At 38.5% G+C, this 22,349-nt stretch overlaps 1 long non-coding RNA gene across 1 annotated transcript in view; it reads right to left on the reverse strand.

Annotated features, from left to right (window-relative positions):
• Nucleotides 1-21,035, reverse strand: part of LOC125100846 (uncharacterized) — a 42,188-nt gene extending 21,153 nt beyond the window's left edge. The window contains exons 1-2 of the long non-coding RNA XR_007127676.1: nt 20,876-21,035; nt 20,625-20,699 (exon numbers count right to left, since the gene is read on the reverse strand). This is a non-coding gene — a long non-coding RNA (uncharacterized LOC125100846). The remainder of the gene's footprint in view (nt 1-20,624; nt 20,700-20,875) is intronic.
• Nucleotides 21,036-22,349: the final 1,314 nt, after the last annotated feature.

Raw genomic sequence — 22,349 nt, forward strand, 5'->3', positions numbered from 1 at the left:
GCAAAGAGTTAAGTGTGTGTGTGTGTGTGTGTGTGTGTGTGTTTTAAAAGCATATAGAGGGGGCGCTTGGGTGGCTCAGTTGGTTGAGTGACTGCCTTCAGCTCAGATCATGATCCTGGAGTCTGGAGACTCTGGCTCCCTGCTCAGCAGGGGGTCTGCTTCTCCCTCTGATCTTCCCCCTCTCGTGCTTGCTCTGTTCATTCTCTCTCTCTCTCTTAGATAGATAGATAGATAGATAGATAGATAGATAGATAGCATATGGAGGAAAAAAATCAACAAGTTCGTCATTTTTACTCTTTTCTGAAGCCAGCAAAGACCTCAGGAAGAGTGAGCTACATCCCACCGTCAAGTCACCTGTGGCAAATTCTTACTTCTGATTCCACCAGCATTAAACCTTAGGCTTTGTGGATCATACCATGTATTCTTCTGCAAGGGCAGCTGTCATAAAGTAGCACACACTGGATGGCTTAAACAACAGAAATGTATTGTCTCACAATTCTGCATTCGGGAAGTCTGAGACCCAGATGTCTACAGGGTTGGTTCCTTCCAAGGGCTTTAAGAATGGGTTCCATGCCTCTCTCCTGGCTTCAAGGATTGCTGGCAATCCTTGGTTTTCCTTGGCTGCATTACCCAGTTCTCTGCTTTCATCTTCCCATGGCGTTCTCCCTGTGGGCACGCCTGTGTCCCAATTTCCCCTTTTTCTAACGATACCAGTCAAAACTGGAATAGGGGCCTGTCGTACTTGTGTTCTGACTTCATTCTAACTTAACTAATCAGATCTACCATGACCCTATTTCCCCAACTAAGGTCACATTCCGAGGTATTAGGGATTAGTTAAGACTTCAACATATGGATTTGGGGGAGTAAGAGGAGGACATGATTCAACCTAAAACATACAGTGTCCCAGCTGCTCAACTCAGCCTGTTTAGTGCAAAAGTAGGCATAGAAAATACATAAACAGGCATGACTGTGTTAGGTAGGTATGAAAAAGTTTTCCTCAGAAAAACAGGTAGGAGGGCTGCAGGCAGTAGTTTGCAGATCCCAGTCTTTGAGTATCTCTGATCTGTTCTGAGTGTGAAAGAAAACAGGAAGAGATCTGGCACTTGGCAAAAAAAAGAGAAGAAAAAAATGTTGCCAGTTTTGGGAATACCTACTATATTCTAGTCACTGTAGTTTACGTGTAGCTTTGATATGTCTTATGTTTATATTCAGATATAATCTAAGCAAATATACCCAGCCTTAATTCAGGAAACTGATACAGATTTTATTATGATGACTCTAGCTATCATGACACATTTTGTCCTGGAGTGTTACTACATTCTAGAATGGCAGAGCCTCACGCTTTTGATTTTTAGTATGAATGTGTCCAAAACATTAACAATTATTTATTATTTTTAATCCCTTTAGAAACATATGTATATTTATCCTCATAAATATACATGTATATTTATCCTCATAAATATACATGTATATTTATCCTCAAAAATATACATGTATATTTATTTTTATATAATTAATATTTCTGGAGGCACTATATTAGGTTGTGTACAATGACTCCTGAACAAGACACATACATTGTGTCCAGGAATTTCCTCTTTCCTTGAAGATATACACAAAGGAAATAGATAATACCATAACACATTCAAACATCCTCCTGAGATTTCCATATATACTTGCCATGTAGGGGAATTGCTTTGTCCTGTTTGGGCCCATATACATGCATAGACATGTGAATCTTGCATCTTCCCTTATGGAAACTTACAAGGAAACAAATTATAGAGTTCTGTATAGGGTCATAGATATAAAAGTGCTTAAAAAAGCTTTCACAGAAAGCTTGAAAGTTGACTGTGCAGTAAAGAAAAGAATTCAATCAGGCACATACTATATATTTTGCAATAGTAGCAGAGGCCATGCTCCCACTTATATTAAAACATAGATGGGGCTTATTAATGTCCTTTTATACTAAAACACTAGCCCTCTGGAAAACCCTGGAACTCTTCCTCCATACGGTTATAAAGGTGGCCAGAGTCAGAGGCCAGAATCTGCTTTAAATTTTGGGAAAGAGATGTACAAGTAGCGAGTGGCCTTATTGAGGATGAAATGAACCCACTCACAGGTTTCAGTATTGGATGTTAGAGGCTCATTCATCTTCAGCAGAGATGTCTCACGGAATCACTTACTTGGAGTGCCCCAAAATTGGCCTTGTATTTAGGATCTGAAAGAAAATACCCGCGGGATTGTACCAATTATAAAATAGGTCAAATTTGGGGGCCAAAAAAGTGGACCATCTGCCTTTAATCAGGTTTCTTACTTAAAAGGTTTTCAGTTCAGACAGAGATTTTCAGAGAAAGTATCAGCTATGATGATACATATATAAAATTGCTATCTGACCTGAAATGTCAGAAGTATGTGGCCTTGATAATTTTAACCATTTTTAGACCCAATGAAAATTTTTAAAATCATAATTAAAAGATGATCGTTGTCTTCTAATTATGGAAACACCACCGCCATTTCCTGACTGCTACACCTGAGACCTTCAATAATACAAGCCAAAATCTGCCTTTTCATATAATGTTTTGATTTATTAACCACATATAATGAATTTCTTATCTTATTCAAATAAGATTTGAGCTCAAGGAATAAAACTAGAATTTATTTCAAAACAAAACAGTAGAGCCTGCCCCATTTTTTGTTTTTTTAAATCTGGAAATTCTTCTAATTTCTTCGATTCGTTAAGAAGCCTCTGTCTCATTCTAAGAATCTTCTACATGTTTGTTTGAATGTGGGTCAACTTCTCTCTTTCCCTTCTACCTGTATTAAAATGAAGAATAGAGCCTTCAGTCTTCTCATAGAACTAGAAAAAGAGGATGGAAGTAAATGGCCTTTTTTCTTCTCAACACTTTGTAAACTTTAACTAAGAAATGGAGCACTCCAGTGTGTCAATGCAGAGTAATGATAATATTAGTAATGATGGTGATGATGATGATGATCATGATGAATTAGACAATATAATTCTCCTCTTATTCTAAGTGTGGAAACTGAAGCAAAATGATGAAGTGCCTTCCCCAAGATCAGTGGCTCCACAATTAGAACTTGGGCCTTTCCTCTTGTCACACCTCTTCTTCAGAGGAGAACAAATATCACTAATGTTCATCCTCCCCGGGAGAAAACCATACTGGCCCATTCAATGGCCAATTAGAATAAATTGTAAATTAGGACAAATACGATAGGTAATACAAAAATCAAAAGCTCTCTAAAGAAAAGGAACAAAAAACTTGAATAAATAAGCTTAACGGTCCATTGTTTGTGGGGAAAATGATGAAATTATCATCAAAATATTCTATGAATTGAGAATGACCGTAAATTTTTATGTGGGGGGAAAAAAAATCTACCTAGGCAAGTAAGACTCTTGCAGGACAGGTATTAGTTTTTATAAAAGGGACATTAGTCTGTGTCTGATAAAAGGTAAAAATAAGCTTTGTGTGGATTTTAGTATACTGCGCAATTAAGATTCTTTATATTGACCCATATTTAAGGGAATGCTTGTGATTGTGCTAAGCATTTGGACATTAAAACCGTTTCTGCACAGGAGAATGTTCTAATTATCCCAGAATCAGCCCTACAGAGTCTGAGTCACTCAGGTGAAAACACTCTTTTCTTTAGGAGCAATTTTAGGGACGCAGGTTAACAGTAAATACTATAATGCTTTGTTTGGCCTGTAAAAAATAATCGTAGTCTAAATATCAATGTACAGATGCCAAACCTGTGTTTAAACAATGTGCCAGGCTGCTTCCCTCATCAAAACTCTGGGTGAGGTGTTGTTTCCACATTTAGGGACATTAGCCCAGCAATGCAAGAAAAAAAAAAATCTTCATTTGGACAGTGCATCTTTCAGACATTCCCTTCTTTTATTGATTTGTTTTCTCCTGTCCCTTTTCTCCTTCTTTTGTTTCCTTATCATAGCTTCAGGTTATTACGTGCAAAGTATTGATGGGAATGGATGGTTTTGGTCGATGGAGAGCTAATGCATCCCTAATCCCACTATTGTTGTAGAGTTATGCTTTACTCTGGTCTCTGATGGGGGAAAAGGTGCAAAGCTGTTGATCCTAGTTTTATTTGTCACAAACCCATCCATCAATCAAGCGCAAGCATGTCTGAATGCTGAATGACATGTGGGTCTCAGCTGAAAAAATTCGATAACACTGTATTGTCAGGTCTCTCACTCTTTTTTTGATAAGAAATACATTTGACTGAAACAGATAAGCATGCAACTACTAAAGACTTGAAGAGAAAAAGTGACATATTGGCACCAAAGGTTATATATCTTTGGTATTAATGATACTTATGAGTAAATAAAACGGGAGGGGACAGCTGCAGCTGGAGACATACAACATCCCTAAGGCTTGGTTATGTTTAAGTATCGTCGCTCTCCTACTATTCAGATTTTCAAATATTAATCCGACCATATTTCACAGTCGACTACCCTGGTTAAAATGCAAGCAAATATGCAATTGGTGAAAGTGGCCGGGTGCAGGGAATCAAAGCGCACTTGTTTACACTGCTCTGAATAATACAGACAGATCCCTTTTTGTTATGGACGGTAGGTAAATCCCATGGAATATTTTTATGTATGTATGAACTCGTAAGTTCACAACTGTCTCCTCTCGTGAGTGAAAGCATTTGGGGTGGGGGGAGCTCTAATTATTTTAAACTGGAAATATATATGCATGTCATTTTAATAGTGACTTAACTTATAATTACAGTCTCAAAAATGGTTGCTGTGTGTCCCTTTTATTCTAGTTACTAAATTAGGTTCTTTAATACATTATGAAATCCTGTCTTTTCAGTTATACACAATTTTCTATTCATAGTTATTTCAAGATAATTGCATTTGGAAATAGTTAAAACATTAAAAACAACACCAGTATAATGTGATTTTAGGGGCAAAATTAATCAACAAATCAGAACATTTTAAAAAACCATTTTGTTTTCTTGTCACAACATTTTAGACAAGACAAGATTTTTTTAAATGACCTGAAAAAGCCCATCAAGAAAGGTAACAAAAAGACAGTCCTGAATTAGAGGGCACTAAGATGAATGTTTTGTAGCCTTAAGTATCACCATGCTATGAAAGTAAGCCATTTTTCACTGTTCAGTGACTGGGGGCTAGACAACTGCAAAAAATCAATGTGGGAGTGCTTTAGATATGTGGGGTAAATTACATGTGCTTGGCCGCTCCATTGTATCTGCCCTATATTCTATACAAGATACTTTAGATGGAACCGTCACATAATACATATACTTTATATTGATTTTTATAGATTTAACAAACTTGAATTGAACTCGATAATAAAGCAAGAAGAGAAACTGTATCTCCTTCAAATCCCTAATACCTCAAGTATTCTTGAAATTAACTAAATATTAGCTCCCAATTCTGAATTCATGAGGGGGGGGGACAAAAAAAAATCATCTGATTCCTATTCTCCAACCCTTCTGTGTTGCTTCCCTTATTTACATTTTATCTTAATTTCCTTACATCTTTAAAAGCATGTTAATTCCTAAAGAGTTCCCAGGAGGGCCCGTGAGTTGGCAGTGGGAGCCAACTTTGAAAGTTGTTAGAAGTTTTGAACAGAGACCTGTCTGTTGACTGTTCTTTTGGATTTCCAACTTGCTTTAGTTTGCCCTCACTTTGCAGTGATTTTAGGCTGATGTGAATTCTGATGCCGTTTAAATAAAGTATCTGAAGCTACCCTAAGTGTTTGAGCAAGGGTTCAGGGAGCCTGGGGTTGTCCTAAGGGCAGCCTCTCCCAGACAGACACTACCTATGAGGCTCCAGACAATCGCAGTGGAGAGAGAAGTAATTCAACCCCTACGCAGAGAAATACTGTGAGGTTGTTCCAAACCACTCTGGATATCCAGGTCTTGGGCTCTAGCCAGAACTATAACCCAGTCTCCACATATCCTTAGAATAAGAATTTATTGATTCTGGAGTGGATTACTTCCAGAGTGAGTCTCCAGGGAGAATACAGTCTTTGTAATTTTATTCAGGATGAGAGATGACAGCAACATCAAAAATAAAAGGAACCGTCTTGGGATGTGGAGGTATTAGGGCTCCTCTCATCCAGAAATGCCTTGGAGAGAAGGATGAAATGTGCAATAAAAGGGATTCATGTTCTGGTGGCATTTCAAAACTATTTTTGAAGTATTTTAGAAAACATAAGGATATTATAGACAAGAAAAGGAAATCATTTATAATGCCATCACCCACCAGTGACATCTGTTGCTTTTCTACAATATAGGATACGTAATACAGTGAAATATTGAGAAACAGATTATTGATCTCATGGGAATGTTTTTAATGTGGCTAATTCCACATTAATAATCCTACTCCAAACTTCCTCTGATTAAAAAAAATCATTAAGAGAAGATCTATTATTTAGAAGTGACTTGGAGCCCTTTTTTCCCATAAATGAATGTAAAGTTATCCAAGATAAATAATATCTATTTTCCCATGGGAGAGAGAGTTTTGAACTCTACTTTCCCAATGATGAAAAGGTCTAGAAATAACTCTTTCCCAATGACTATGCAATAAAGTTTTGTTAGCACTACTTAGCACAGCTCTCTCTCTCAATCTCTCTCTCTCTCTCTCTCTCAAAACATTTGACCTTGAGAACTTTTATTATCATAAATATTTTCAATCGAACTTTTTTTGAAATCAAAACTTTTTTTTTCAATGGGAAGAACTTTTTTAAAATTAAGGAAATAGACATGTATAAGACTACTCTAAAACTCTGTTAAAGAATATGAAACAAGGGGTACCTGGGTGGCTCAGTGGGTTAAAGCCTCTGCATTCGGCTCAGGTCATGATCCCAGGGTCCTGGGATCGAGCCCCGCATTGGGCTCTCTGCTCAGCGGGGAACCTGCTTCCTCCTCTCTCTCTGCCTGCTTCTCTGCCTACTTGTGATCTTTGTCTGTCAAATAAATAAATAAAATCTTTAAAAAAAAAAAGGAATATGAAACAAGATTTGAAAAAAAATGGAAAGATACCATTTTTCTTATTGAGAAGTCTCAGTATGATAAACAAATTCTAAGTAAATAAAAAAGAAAAACCCTAATATCATCTTTAACCTTATAGACTAATTCTTAAGTTTATTTAGGAGAATAAATGTATTATCATAGCCTGAAAAAGTAGAGAAAAAAATTGAGAAAGGACTTTTTTCTGCCAGGTGGCAAAGTACACTGTAAAGCTTCAGTAATTAAACAGTGTGTGTTCTGTGAATTTGTATCCCCTGGGTCCCCAGTTCTGATGATGTTCACATTTAAATTGTAGTGTTCTAGAACCTAAAGCACTCTTCAAACCTCAAGGGGGAGAGAATAAAGCAACAGCATCAATGAGAGACCTTTTCTTCCTACCAGTCTTCTTCAGATTTGACTCCTGGCAAAGGACTGAGGGGAAGTAACAGCTATTATAGGAGTACATAAAGAACTAAGAAACTTGATGCACTATCTATTCTTCCACAGGGGTAGAATTCATTTCCCAAGGGCACATGGGGGAATATTTTATACTGTCCCCAACCCCCATCCCCACTGTATTAGTCAAAGTTATAGTAGCTGTGCCTTTAAGTAATTTAAAATCCTCCCCCCAAATAGTTATTTTAAAATTAACATCTTTATAGAAAAGAAGAAAACCCTACCCCAAAGCTCACTCAAGCTTTTTTAGATCTCATTATACAGAGAAAAAAAAAAGAATTATATGATTTGAAAAAGTAGAAACTGTCACATGGCTTTTAGGCCTGGCCCTGATTCACAAATTTCCCAAATTCTACCAAAACAGTGGGGTATTAGTAAAGCCGACAAAGCAATAGAATAGAAATAGAGCCTTGAAAGAGACTCTGAGAATTTGGTATTGATAAAAAGTGAGATTTTAAATAAATAGTGTTGCTCTCATATACTACTGGACTGAATGTAAAATTGGTAAGCCAGTTTAGACATCAATTTTGCGGTGTCTGTCGAAATGAAAGACATGCAGAGCCCATGACCCAGCAATCCCACTTCTCCATATCTCCCTGAGAAACACTGGCACGTGTGCATAACAAGACGGGTACAAGGATGTAGCAGTAGTTGAATAGTAAAAAATGGAAAATTATAAGTGACCATCAACAGGGGACTGGCTAAATAAACTCTTCATCATACACTATATGTATGATGCATTAGTAGGAAAGGATGAGATAGATTTCTCTGTACGGAAAGAAAAAGATCTACAAAACATGCCACTGAGTGGGAAAAAAAAAAAAAGGAGGAAGTTTCAGAATATTACCCCACAAGGTACTGTATGCTGAGCTGTATATACTTCTGGCCTACACCAATCATCATGAAAAAAAAATCACATTAATTTTCGTTTCTCTTTATTTTCTCAAACCATACACAAAAAATGTATTTCTTATGGGTTAACAACTTAGATGTGACTTGTTTTCAGACTATAAATGAATAATACACAGTATCTATCCTTAAGGCTCTTAAAATCTAGATGAGAATCAGACAAGACACAAGATATAATTTACATTAAAAATTATGTGTTAGCCCATGGTTAGGATGTTTGTAAGCTTTCAGGACACCTGAAGGCAAATGGCAGGCAAAGCAGGAAATGAGAAAAGTAAGTGAGACAAACCAAGGAGCAGGCAGAGCTATGATAGGCCCCAAAGCTGGGGAGAAGTGGTAAGAGAGAGTAAACACAAGCCGGGAATGAGAGGCCCTCTTTATCCTGAGGGGGAGAGCCATTGGCAGGTAAGGGGTTGGAGAAAAAGGTGATATATAATGTATTATATTTATTTTCACATATCATAATAAAGAGAAGAGCGCATCAGGTCATTAATAATCATCAACACATATGAAGAATTTGTTCTAGAAAATAATTAGAATTCAGGAATGAACCTCAAAATTATATTCTTGCTCTAAAACCGTGGGAAACCAAAGATTTAAAATCTTATCAGAGTTTGTAATCTGATTAGGAAGTCAAAATCTTTGCACACAAAACTACGGAGTCCATATGTTACCTGTGGGGTGGGGATTTCTTTGCAGTAGTGTTTAGGGCAAGACATGCTCTGATCGGCCGCATGGGGCTCTCTGCTCAGCGGGGAGCCTGCTTACCCCCACCCCCGCCTCTGCCTGTCTCTCTGCCTACTTGTGATCTCTCCCTCTCTCAGTCAAATAAATAAATAAAAATCTATTAAAAAAAAAAAAAAAAGACATGCTCCGAAAGAGATTGAAACAGCCCCACAAGGCCTTCTGAAGGGAAGAGACAAGACTTGCTGGGGAGAGAGAGAGAACAAGTATGGGGGTGAGGGGGTAGAATTTGTGCTCATAATCAACAAAAGCTACTGACATTTATCCAAGAAACATTCGCCAAGCCTTGGGTCAGATGGCTATTGGATGAATGGGTAGAAATGGCCCATCCTGAAGGGCCTTCAGTTTAATTCTGCTGTGGGAAAAGAAAATCTACTGGTCTGGTAGGAATAGAAGCTTTCCTGAGGGGGTGATTTAGGGCAGGGGACCTTATGTGTGTCTATGTGTCTGTGTGTGTATGTGTTTGTGTGTGTTGGGGAAGTGACATTCAATTCGTAAATTCTTGCAGACATAGATGGATAAAGACCAATGAGAACTCTGAAGGCAAACTTCACCATTTCATAGTGTATCCTACAATCTGAGCAAACGCGCGCCTGCACACACACACGCATGCGCACAATCTCTGCAATGCATAGTTAATGCCTACTGTCCGCAGTGTACCCTAGGAGACGCCGCAAGTGCCCTTAGATGGAAGATTTACCATAGAATACTTCATTACTCTGTGTCTGTATTTTAGCCAGAGCTGCCTTTCTAAGACTTTATTGCTAAAAATACAACCAAAATGAGCACCCTCCTTAGTGTGAGCCCAGAAGCTAAAAAAAGATGGCTTTGCTTTATGTATCATTTAGTTGAAGGATTTTTGTATGGAAAAATTAGATGTAAAGGTCATAGCAGGCACCCTGGGCCTTGGCTTAAAGCAAAAAAAAAAAAAAAAAGTCTTTGTTTTTTACTTAGAAAACCATTATCTATTCATTATATTAAATGTATAATGTACCAAAAATATGAGGAAAAAATCATCCATAGTTGACCACAGCTAACATTTAATGTAATTCCTTTAAATTGCGTATATTTTATTTTTTTATTATTTTATTAAAATTGTGTACATTTTAAGTGATTATCTCCCTAAAGCTGAGCATACTGTTTATTAGCAGACACCTTCAGGTGCTCCCTCAAGCCACAAAGCACAAACAACTCATTTAACTAATCTAGTTTTCTAGCCTGCTGATATACGGTTTTGAGTTTATGTTCAGGGTAATATTGATTTCAGGTTTCGAGCTATAAGGAATCTCAGGGATTAACTTCACTACCCTAGAACAGTAGTTCTCAAAGTGTGAACCTCAGACCAGAAGCTTCAGTTTCACCTGTGAGCTGGTTAGAAATGCAAAATCACAGGCCCACTCCTACCTGTTGCATATGAATCTCTGAGGAAAGGGCCCAGGAAAGGGTGCTTTAACGTGCTCTCCAGATCATTCCCATATACATTCAAGTTTGAGAACCAGTGCTGGAAACCCTTAGCTAGCTAGTAATAGTCACAAATCCTCAGCAAGACCTAGGGAAAATATGTTTGATAGTGCCTCATGTGACTCACACACTGACTTGCACAGAGTAGGTACTGAATAAATGCTTGTTGACTGAAAGAACGGTCTCCCAAACATTCCCAAACCTCCAGTCCTTTTCCCATACTCTTTGAACAGATGCCACCTAAATTTGCCCTTGAAGCAAACATTTCTTTTATTTCCCTGAAATTCCCTTTGGTTCCTACAAAAAAAACTAAGTACCCCAGGGTTTTCTTCTTAACCTTCCTTGATCTAGGACCTTATTACCAAAGTGAGAGCAGCAGACCAGCAGCAGGGGCATCAACCATCATCTTGTTAGAAATGTAGGAATGGCAGGCCCCACCCCAGACGTACCAGTAGTATAACCAGGTCCCCAAGTGATACATTTACACAGTGACTTTTGAGAAGCAATATTCTAGGGAACCAGTGGCTACTCTTAATACTATTTAGATGAGTTTTGTAATAAGTACATTTCAGTATTAACTCTATATGACACTCATTTACTCATTCATTCAAGAAGTATTTCTTAAGCACCTATTGTGTACTGGCTAGATGGTATGAAAATACAAAGATGTAGACATGTTTTCAGATTCCTTGAGGAAGTCTTAATAGCTACAGTACTGAGCAGAATATGGTAAGAGTTTGTTGAGTTTTCTGAGGTCTCCCTTCTCCCTTCCTTTTTTTTTTTTAAGATTTGTTTATTTTAGAGAGCATGCATATATGAGCTGGGGGTGGGGGGAGAGGCAGAGGGAGAGGAAGAGAAACTCAAGCAGAGTCTCCACTGAGTGTGAAGTGCAACATGGGGCTCGACCCCACCACCCCGAGCTCATGACCCAAGCCAAAATCAAGAGTCAGACGTTCAACCAACTAGACCACCCAGGTGCCCTACTGAGATCCCCTTTCTGAATACATTGCAGAATACAGTAGAAAGACCCTGTTTGAAAACAGAGAGGCCTGAGTGCAAATCCAGCCAGGTGATCTTAGGAATGTTACTATAACTCTCTGAAGTTATCGTCCTCATCTACAAAAGTGCATAATACCTATGTTTCAGAGTTGTTCAGAGGAGTGCATATGCAGCTCCCACAACAATGCCTGGCACACAGTAGGCAACCAACAGTGGTATTATTGTTGTTCTTATTTCCAAGATTTCCTGTGACCTGTACCCTGTGTCCCTTGACTTGGGAACACAGTAGGAGCTACTTGAATGTGGCCACACTTGGGAGTAGCTGGATCTGGCCTAACAAAGTCAAGATCTTCATCATCATTCTGTACCACTTTCTTTATATTTCAGTCTTGAATAGCACGTGAAACCTGAAAATTATGAGCATTTCTGTGAAAATCACTACTGATCTACACAAAACAAATAAGATAACATCAAATTAATTTATGCTTATACAATAGTAGAGATCTGGTTATTTTGAAATGGTTTGAATCTGAGCTGAATAAGTGAGTTTTCATTAGGATGATTGGTATTGTGTACACATGGTTTCCATTCCTCTCATCCTGTCTAAACCAATTTGAACCTGAGCTCATCTCCTGTCTGGTAATGCTAGAAGCCATCAGGCCATAGAACTTGAAATGAATCTTTATTCTCCCCTCCTTTTCTCCTCCGCATTCTTTTCCTACTCCTTCTTCTCTTCCTCTCTTTTTCTCTCTCTAAAGCTACTGAATTTTCCATTCATGTCCCTTAAGAATGAGCCTTTGCTCTAGCCCTGTGCTGCTAAGTAAATGAATAACTAGATCAGCTTGACATCTTACAGAAATTATAAAGTAGTCAAAATACTGATTCAAAATGGTGGTGGTCTAGTACCTATCTCATAGTCCTTAAGAGGTCTTCAAAATCTGTACAGGAGAGATGACGATATTTTTTAATATTAAAGACTCATAAAATAGTAATTATTATACTTCTAAAGAAAATAAAGCAAATCAGCGTACCTGGGTGGCTCAATTGCTTAAGTGTCTGCCTTGGGCTCAGGTCGTGATCCTGGAGTCCCAGGATTGAGTCCCACATTGGACTCCCTGCTCAGTGGGGAGTTTGCTTCACCCTCTGCCCCTCCCCCCACTCATGTTCTCTCTCCATCTTACACTGTCTATCTCAAATAAATAAATTAAACCTTAAAAAAAAATGTCTAATGGCCTAAAAGATTCTGAGGAGCAAGAGGAAAAGAAAAAAATCTTAACAATTACTCTTAAATACCAAGGTCTTAAAACACATGTCTCATCCTTCAAAAGACAGACCCACACAGAGGGAGCTCCACACAATCAGAATTGGCATGAAGTTAAGGTGTTCCTCTACCTTATCACTTCTAACTCTTTTAACAAATAAAAGGGACATTTTAATAAGTATTAATTATATACAATTTTAATAATTATTAATCCAAGATGGTCCTGAGAAATGGTTGTGTAGTCATCCTACCTAAAGACAAACAAGGATAAGATTAGGAGTAGAGGTTGCAGTAGGTAAGGAGATACGGACAAATGCTATTTTTCTGCATTAACAGACAATGTTTGATGAGATAAGCATGTTTACAAAATCTATTCACTGGGTTACCGCTTAATAGGATTTTGGCAAACTGCTTCAAAGCCTATCTCATCTCACTATTTCGGCATGCTCAGCTATATGGAACATAGCCTGGAACTGAGTCTGAGTGGCAAAGCACACACATTCATGTGCCTAAGAAGACACAAAAGAGAAGTCTCTTAAACCTTCCCTCAAAGCTGACTGAATCTTCCTTGAAATGCAACTTATTAACACATTTAGCTAACTAATGCTAGCCATCATCCATAAAAATAAAAAGTTTTATATCAGAAAATATAAGGGGCCCAGCACACTCCTAAGCAGTAGAGGACCTGATAGCCTCATTATGAGAAGATGGACAGAAGAATCACAAAGCATAGTCCCCATATACTATAAACCTGTAGCTCCTGAAGATGCTCCTGTTCATTAACTAATGTTCATCATTATGATCTGGAGTCATCAAGAAGAAAGTTAGAATTTAAGTAGAGAAGCAGTGTCATGACAGAAAGAACAACGGCAATGAAGTCAGAAAGACCTAGGGTGAGGTCCTGACTCCGCCATTCGCTAGCTTTGTGATATCTTGGGTAAATTATTTCATCCCTCTAAGCATCCTTAGCATCAGCACCATCTACAAAATAGGAAGAATACCTCCATAAGGATGGTAGCAATGATGAATTGTGATCGTGTTTTTAAAAGGTCCAGCACTGTGCCTGCCATGTGGGAGTTGCTCAGTCAGTGGAAGTTATTCATAATAATAACAATAAGTGCTATATGTTGTATTTAAGAAGAATATTATCCTTAATGACAGTGGGGTGCTCACTGAGTCAGTTTAGGACAGCAGATGTCATGACTTGCTTAGGCATAAAAATCAAATAGCTTGGCATGGTCACAGAGCAAGAAGAGTACGAGTAATAGATCCTCACAGACTGCCAGACCAGAAAGTGGTTGGGGGCTGGATAGGGGATGCTATCTCACAGGCTGGGTCCAGTCAGTAATAGACTACCCCAGACAACAAGGTCCTCTTTCCAGAGTTGGGCTTAGAATCCTGTGGTCACCCATTTAACCAACATGCATAAAATGTATAAGAAATTAAAATAAGGGGTGCCTGGCTGGCTCAGTCAGTAGAGCATGCAACGCTTGATCTCAGGGTCATGAGTTTGAGCCCCATGTTGGGCGTGGATCCTATTTAAAGACAAACAAACGAACAAAAAAATTTAAAACAAAAGGTTCTTTTCATAAAAGATTAGGCTTGGAGTTCTAAGAGTAAAAAATGTTTATAAATGGATTGCACTGCCTTGAGAAGTAGTCAGTTTTCCATCAACAAAAGAGTATTCAATATAATTTAAAAGCCTCTTGATAAGGGCATTGTTGAATAGATTTAAGCATTGGCTGGAAAACTGAATTAAATCGCCTTACGATGTTCCTTTCTAAAACTAAAACAATATTTCACTTATGTGGAATAATTTAGAGATTCATAAAAATGCTAAGTAAATGAGATGCTATTGAAAATAGTTTTTTTTTCTGAATATAAAGTGAATGTAAGTTAATTGAAGAAATTCGTAAGGTATCAAAAAATATATACAACAAGAGAAAATAAATAATCATGATCTTCTTTTCTAGAGATAACCATCATAAACATTTTCCTTCAGTCTTCCTTCTATAGATTTTTTTTCCAAAGTTGAGCACATAAAATGGCACATAAAATTCTTATCCTACATTTTTTGTTATATCATAATCATTTTTGTGTCATCAAAAAATGTTTAGGCAGGAGTACTTGAGTGGCTCAGCTGGGTGAGTGACTCGTGATTCTGGCTCAGGTCATGATCTCAGAGTCACGGCATTGAGCCCTGCATCAGCCTCCGCCCTTGGCAGGGAGTCTGCTTGAGAGTCCCTCTCCCTCTCCCACTGCCCCCCTCTCCCCCCAAATAAATAAGTAAATCTTTTTAAAAATGTTTTAGGCAGCATTATCTCAATACATCAAATTTGGGCTCCAAAATCATACACTTAAGTAAGAATCCTGTTTTGCCATTTACCAGCTCTGTGAGTTTGAGCAATTTACTAATACCTCTGTGCCTGTTTCCTCATCTGTAAAATGTGAATACTATTAGGGCACCTGCGTGGCTCAGTCAGTTAAGTGTCTGCCTTCAGCTCAGGTCATGATCTCAGGGTCCTGGGATCAAGTCCTGAATCGGGCTCCCTGCTCAGTGGGGTATCTGTTTCTCCCCTTCCTTCTGCCCCTCCTCCCTGCCCATGCTCTCTCTTGCTCTCTCTCTCTCAAATAAATAAATAAATAATTTTTTAAATGTGAATACCATCTACCATGTAATGTAAATGTAGTACTACCTACCATTGTTTTATCATTAAGAATTAAATGAGTTAATACATGTGAAGTGTTTCTGGTACATAGTTAAGTGTTCAATAAATCTTAAGTATTATTATTGTTACCCATTTTCCTAATAAGAGCCATTTAGATTGCTTTCAGTATTTCACAGTTATAAATAATTCTGTGATAAGCATCTTTATAGTGAGTTTTTAAGATATGCTACAGTCAAAACTCTTCAGCCATTTCTTTTTATTTGTTATCAGCTGTTTAGCTATAAAGCAATGTATGAATAGACTATTTACCTGGAACCACTGGCTTTGCCAATATTGTTTTTTAAAGGAAAGACAATATATATTTATATTATTTTCTTTCTTATTTGTGATACAATCCATAAAATTACTGACACTTAGTACATTCACAATGTTATGCAATTTACCAATATGTTTTCAGGTCACTTACCCCAAGATAGTCAAATATAATGTACAGAGTGGAAGAAAGAAAAAGTTAACTCTATTACTCTTCAAATGTCTCTCATGAAAGAGGAAAAATAACTTCCTCATTCTCAAATTTCCTTAGGAAACCATTGGGTCCAATCAGCAAATTATAACCACCTTAAATCTCTTCTGGAATGTACGTACATACTTATTAACACTTTGATGCCTTTATCTGTGGAGTCAGGAAGTGGATAGTCTGGAGAGGACGAACACCTTAAAGAGTCCTGTTATAGTTCAGGCAGTGTGGAAGATGGCTAGTGCAAATTACCTTCTAGAGTCCTTACAAAGATGACAAGTTATAACTAACCTCCTCCATAATACAGGTGAGGAAACTGAGGTTTGGAGACTACCTCGATGTAGTCTACATTTACACAGCTAAAAAGTAGCAGGGAGGGGTGCCTGGATGGCTCCTGGACTCTTGGTTTTTGGCTCAGGTCATGATCTCAAGGTCCTGGAATCAAGCCTTATGTCAAGTTCCACACTCGGCATGGAGTCTGCTTGAGAGTCTCTCTCCCTCTCCCTCTGCCTCTACCCCCCATCAAATAAATAAATAAAATCTTTAAAAAAAAAAAAAGTAGGGACGCCTGAGTCACGTAGTGGTTAAGTGTCTGCCTTCGACTCAGGTCAGATCCCAGGGTTCTAGGATCAAGTCCCACATCGGGCTCCCTGTTAAGCAGGGAGCACGCTTCTCCCTCTGCCTGCCGGTCCCCCTACTCATGCTCCCTCGGTATCTCTCTCTCTCTCTCTCTGACAAATAAATAAGTAAAAATTTAAAAAAAAAAAAAAGCAGTGAGGTGCTTGGCTGGCTCAGTCAGTAGAGCATGTGACTCTTGATCTTGAGGTTGTAAGTTCAAGCCCCAAGTTGGGTGCAGAGATTACTTAAAAATAAAATCTTACCAAAAAAAAAAAAAGGTAGCAGAAATGGGACTCAAGCTCAGATCTACCTGATTTTCCCAATTCTGTGCTCTTTCCATGACACCATACTGCTGTGTTGATATAAGTATCTAATAATATCCTAAGAGAAAGAGATTCTCTGAAAGTTACAACAGATTCCAATAAATGTCTAGGTAGAAAATAGCAAGTCCACAAACCAGGGAATCCAGTTTTTGTAGCTTTTCGTAGTGGTTGATAACCTTCCCGTAGTATTTCATCCGCCTCTATTGCTGTCAGTTTATCGCCTGGATATCTCAACATCCCTGAAAGGGTTATTCTGAATGGATTAGGCACTAGCACTCTGTTTTATGCCAAAATACACACGGGCTTGTTGACCCAACAAGAAACTGCTTGTAAAGCAGCTTTACATAAACCGAAATCACAGATCTCAAAAGCTTTCTCCCTTCTTCTATCACAGTTATTTTTTTCATATTTGACAACAAACATACACAGACTATCAAGAAGAAAAGGAAAAAAAATGTTTTTCATAGGAAGAGTCACTGGAATCCAGTGATAGAAATTCACTATCAGAGGAAAGTGGAAAGTAGAGTCTTGCGTTCATAATCTCATTCTATCCAGAGTCTCGTTTTTTTATTTGCTCATGTTCTAAAGTTTTCCGTGATGCTTAACTTCTCATTGCAACCTAGGAATAATTAAAAAGCAGTGCTTCTGAAGCACATAAAATCATATTCGGAGGGCACTTTGATTTGAGAAGGGTTCGAGGGTCACCGTGGAGGCAGGTATGGAGCTCCTAGTACTGTGCTCATGAGCACCTTTGAAGTGAAGTGCAGTTACTGAATAGGAGTTGGCAGCCTCATGAACGTGATTCCCTCATCCACCCAGCTCTCAGTGGGTTCGTATACTGGGGATGCTGAATTCAGCTTCCTCGGACTCCAGTGCAGCTGGGCTGAAGGAATGTCCGGTAATTCACCAATGTTGGAAGCCATGGAACTTCTGAATATATTACATATTAAATAGGTTGTCTATTCCTGCCATCCTACTTCTCTGTTCCTAACATTTTTTTTTTTTTAAGATTTTATTTATTCATTTGACAGACAGAGATCACATGTAGGCAGAGGCCGGCAGAGAGAGAGAGAGAGAGAGAGAGAGAGAGAGAGAGGAGGAAGCAGGCTCTCCACTGAGCAGAGAGCCCGACGCGGGGCTCGATCCCAGGACCCTGAGATCATGACCTGAGCCGAAGGCAGAGGCTTTAACCCACTGAGCCACCCAGGCGCCCCTGTTCCTAACATTTTTTAACACACCGGTCCCTTTCTACTTCACCTGCTCTTACGTTTCTTGCACACCTCTCTCCCGTTCCACTCTTTGAGGCAGTATATGGCTTTCCTGCGATATTATTAACCTCCAAAGATAAAAGAAGAAAAGCCAGGGGCGCCTGGGTGGCTCAGTGTTTAAGCACCTGCCTTTGGCTTAGGTCATGATCCCAGAGTCCTGGGATCAAGCCCCATATAGGGCTCCCTGCTCAGCGGGAAGCCTGCTTCTTCCTCTCCTGCTCCCGCTGCTTGTGTTCCCTTTCTCGCTGTGTCTCTCTCTGTCAAATAAATAAATAAAATCCTTTAAAAAAAAAAAAACAGATAGAGATGCCTCCGTGGCTCAGTGGCTAAGCATCTTCCTTTGGCTCAGGTCATGATTCCAGGGTCCTGGGATTGAGTCCCGCTTCGAGCTTCCTGTTTGGCGGGGAGCCTGCTTTTGCCTCTCCCTCTCCTTGTGCTCTTTTCCTCTCTCCAACAAATAAATAAATAAAAATCTTTTAAAAAGAAAAGAAAAACAGCTAGTGAATACTATAAACTTTAGGGAGAAAAATTTCCTTCCTGGATGACCACAATGGACAACCCTACTATTTAGTCTAAACAGAAATGATCAATTTTACGTTAACCTTCAACTTTTAGGTGAGAACGGGTGTTCCCACTCCTGTATCATGCTCCGTGCTTTTGGTGTCAGCAGGTGTCCAGAGAGCACAGAACTCTTTTTTTCAGAGTGACATTCATCTTCCCAGACAAAGTTAACCCTATTAACAGGAACAAGTTCACAAACAATAACTGTACAGATACACAACGAAAATCTAGAATCTTCCAGGGCGTTTTAACCAAAAAAATTGTAAAGAATTAAGTTTTTCTTTTCCCTCTTTCCTTCCCTTTCTCCCTCCAACCCCCAGAGAGATAGTAAAGTTCTGTGTAATTTGAATGTTCTACAGGTTACAGTAGTAAAAAGGCCATGGGATGTCACATCATTCTGTCAGTAGGTAAAAAGGAAGTATACACAAGAGAAAGAAGAGTATCAGAAACATTTTATAGTTTATCAAGATATGAATACTAGCAACTAATTATTGTAACCAAAAAACCAAAGCCTCAGGGATGATTATCATACAGAAACCTCTATGGATTGCCTTGAATGACATTATGACAGGCTGGTGACTTCCAGATATTTGTGCTGGTAGGACACTCAATGCTCATTAAGTCACTCCACTAACATGGTTGCCTATCCCACTTATGGATTGTGGGATTCAGTTTTTTAGGGTGTGACTATAAAATATAAAAAATCTGCTTGTAGGCTAGTTTGAATCAAGCAAATTGTTAGGGAAAAAAATTTGAGACTTATGCTTTAGGCTGTTTGGTAAATATCAAAACTATAAATGCATATACCTTTAATATAACAATTCTACAGCTAGGAATTTATTCTAATGAAATATATGTGTGCAGAGTGATGCATACATAGCATTATTTGTGGCACCATTGTTTGTAATATATTGGAAAATATTGGAAATGACGTAAGTGATCATTATTGAGGAATTGTTTAAATAAACTATAGTAGGGACGCCTGGGTGGCTCAGTCATTAAATAAACTATAGTAGATCCATGCAGCAGAATATGGAGCCATATAAAAAGAAGAAGCTTTATATAAGTTGGTATAGGAAGCTCTACAAGAACTAAATTTAAATTAGCTGTTAAATTTTTTAAAGGATTTTATTTACTTATTTGACAGAGAGCACAAGCAGGGGAAGCAGCAGACAGAGGGAGAAGGAGAAGGAGGCTTCCCACTGAGCAGAGAGCCCAATGTGGGACTCGATCCCAGCCAGGACCCTGGGATCATGACCTGAGCTGAAGGCAGATGCTTAACCAACTGAGCCATCCAGGAGCCCCTTAGAAGTTAAATTTTAAAAGCATAAATTATTTTTGGAAAACTACACAAGAAATTAGTAATATCACCTGCAAAGACAGGAATGAGGTGGTCAGGGGTTAAGGATGGGAGAAAAAACTTTCTATGTTTTGAATTTGAACTATAGGTAACAATCTGGTCAGTTAGCTCAGAATAACTGATGTGGACCAGGTCTCAAAAAGTAAAACATAACAATTCGTGTGTCTTTCAAAATGTCATGCAACAGAAAAACTGCTTAAATATTGCTCTTATAAAGGTTCTCAGGCTCCAAGATTTTTCTTTAAAAGTGAAAAAATAAATAAATGAATCAACAATAAAAATGCCTTATATAGTTTATAATATATGTATATTCCCAAACATGGTGGAAGGCAATTTAAATTTTTACCTTGACATAGTTACAATCATACCATGTAGGCATCGTTACTTATTTTATCAATTAGGAGAGCAATAATCATTCTTTACTTTCTTAAGTACATTATGAGTACCAACAAGTTACCAAATACCTGTTTGGATTCTGGAATTTCAGTGGTGATTAAGACAGACACGGTCTCTGACCTCTGGACAGTCTTGTCCTTTAGCTGTGAAGGACAGCAAAGTTCCTTTTTTAGAATATGATACGTGTAACACTCGATAGCTGCTTTCCCAGCTCAGTAAAATAGTAAACATTCAAGTGTGAAATGAAAACATCTGGAACAGCTGGATACAATTTAACTTTACATAAAAAAAAAAAAATCCTCAAACATAGATTACTTACTCTCTGCACACACATGAGTAAGTCCTGTTCAGGAGGCTCAGTGTGTAAGGAGAGCGCAGGACGGACCTCATCTTCCTCAAGTTTCCACCTCCTTCAGGGAGGTGCTGACTCTTCCTCCACCCCAAAACAGGAGGACCCAGGAGGAGTGCTTTTTAACAAGGCTCCGTAATTTATGACTGGGTTAAATAGATCGTTTGCTGGAGAGAAGCTGTTTGTGCGATGTGTGCTCTATTTATAGAGAGTCTAGGAATATGTTGCGTAAAACTTGTGGAAAATGACTGCACAGTCCCTATTAAGATTCATTAGCATACTCGCTCCTTTTATTTGAGTTTAGACCTACAATCATAAATCTCTCCAAACTAGCAAAGCATACTTGAGTGAAAGGTGACGTAAGGGATGGTCTTCAAAAAAAGCAGCAGCAGCGAAGGGAGAGTAGGGAAAATGTGGGGAGTAACTTCACCCTCCAGTGCCTCCTTGGCACACAGAGACATTACACTTGAGAAATAAGATGTTCTCCCCCCGAGACAACTGGAGTCAGGGGAGGGGAGTCATCCCCAAATGAGGGAATGAGCGGAAGGCATAGAGGGCAAGCTGGTGTGTGTTCCACCCAAGCCTTAGAAAAACCACAGGAAGGAGACATCAGTGAGGCCCACTGGCTGGAGGATACCAGGCAGCAAAGATGGAGAAACAGCAAAGTCACGTATAGGACATCAAGAACATGTTGAATAACTCAATTGGTCTCATCACCAATCATTTGATAAAGTGGACTTCTGTCATTTCTTCTGTGATTTTTGGAAACAATTCTTAGACATACATACGTATGCAGGTATGCAAGAGTTTCACAAGCAATAAGCCTTTGGGAAAACAATGTATAGTTAGCAAATGCAAGTTCCTCCCCTGGATAAGAGCGATCACTTTCTAAGTGGTTGTTTTGTTTTTTTTTGTTTTTGTTTTTGTTTTTTTTTTTTTTTTTGAAAACCTTTAATTATATATAGGAAAGGAAACAGCCTCTATTGTATCACTGCATTTCTTCTGGCTACCAGAAGAGTGGCTATGATTTGAAGCAACTGTAACTTTATGCTATAAAGAATTCCAGCCTGCCTCATAGCTTGCAAGACCACACACTTTCAAATGTCTAGCACACACAATAGAAATAATTAGTGAGTGCTGTACCGCATACGTTGAAACAGGGGAGGAGACACATAAGTATGTTAACATGAGATGAACTAGTGAGCAAACTTACCATTGAAAATTCTAACATCCCATAGAAATGGTCCTGTATTGTCTGCTTATCATATTTATATTAGACACCAAAATTTGTTATTTATTAAGATCATCTGGGCTTTTGTATATTCGAGGATTAAATCATCAAGATGTCAATGCGATTCTCTTATGGCAATAACCCATGATATGTTATCTCTTTCGGTTTATGGGGAAATTAAGTCAGGAGAAATAATCAAATTGAAACCTTATA

Source organism: Lutra lutra, chromosome 1 (assembly GCF_902655055.1).
Source record: "Lutra lutra chromosome 1, mLutLut1.2, whole genome shotgun sequence".
NCBI lineage: Eukaryota > Metazoa > Chordata > Mammalia > Carnivora > Mustelidae > Lutra > Lutra lutra.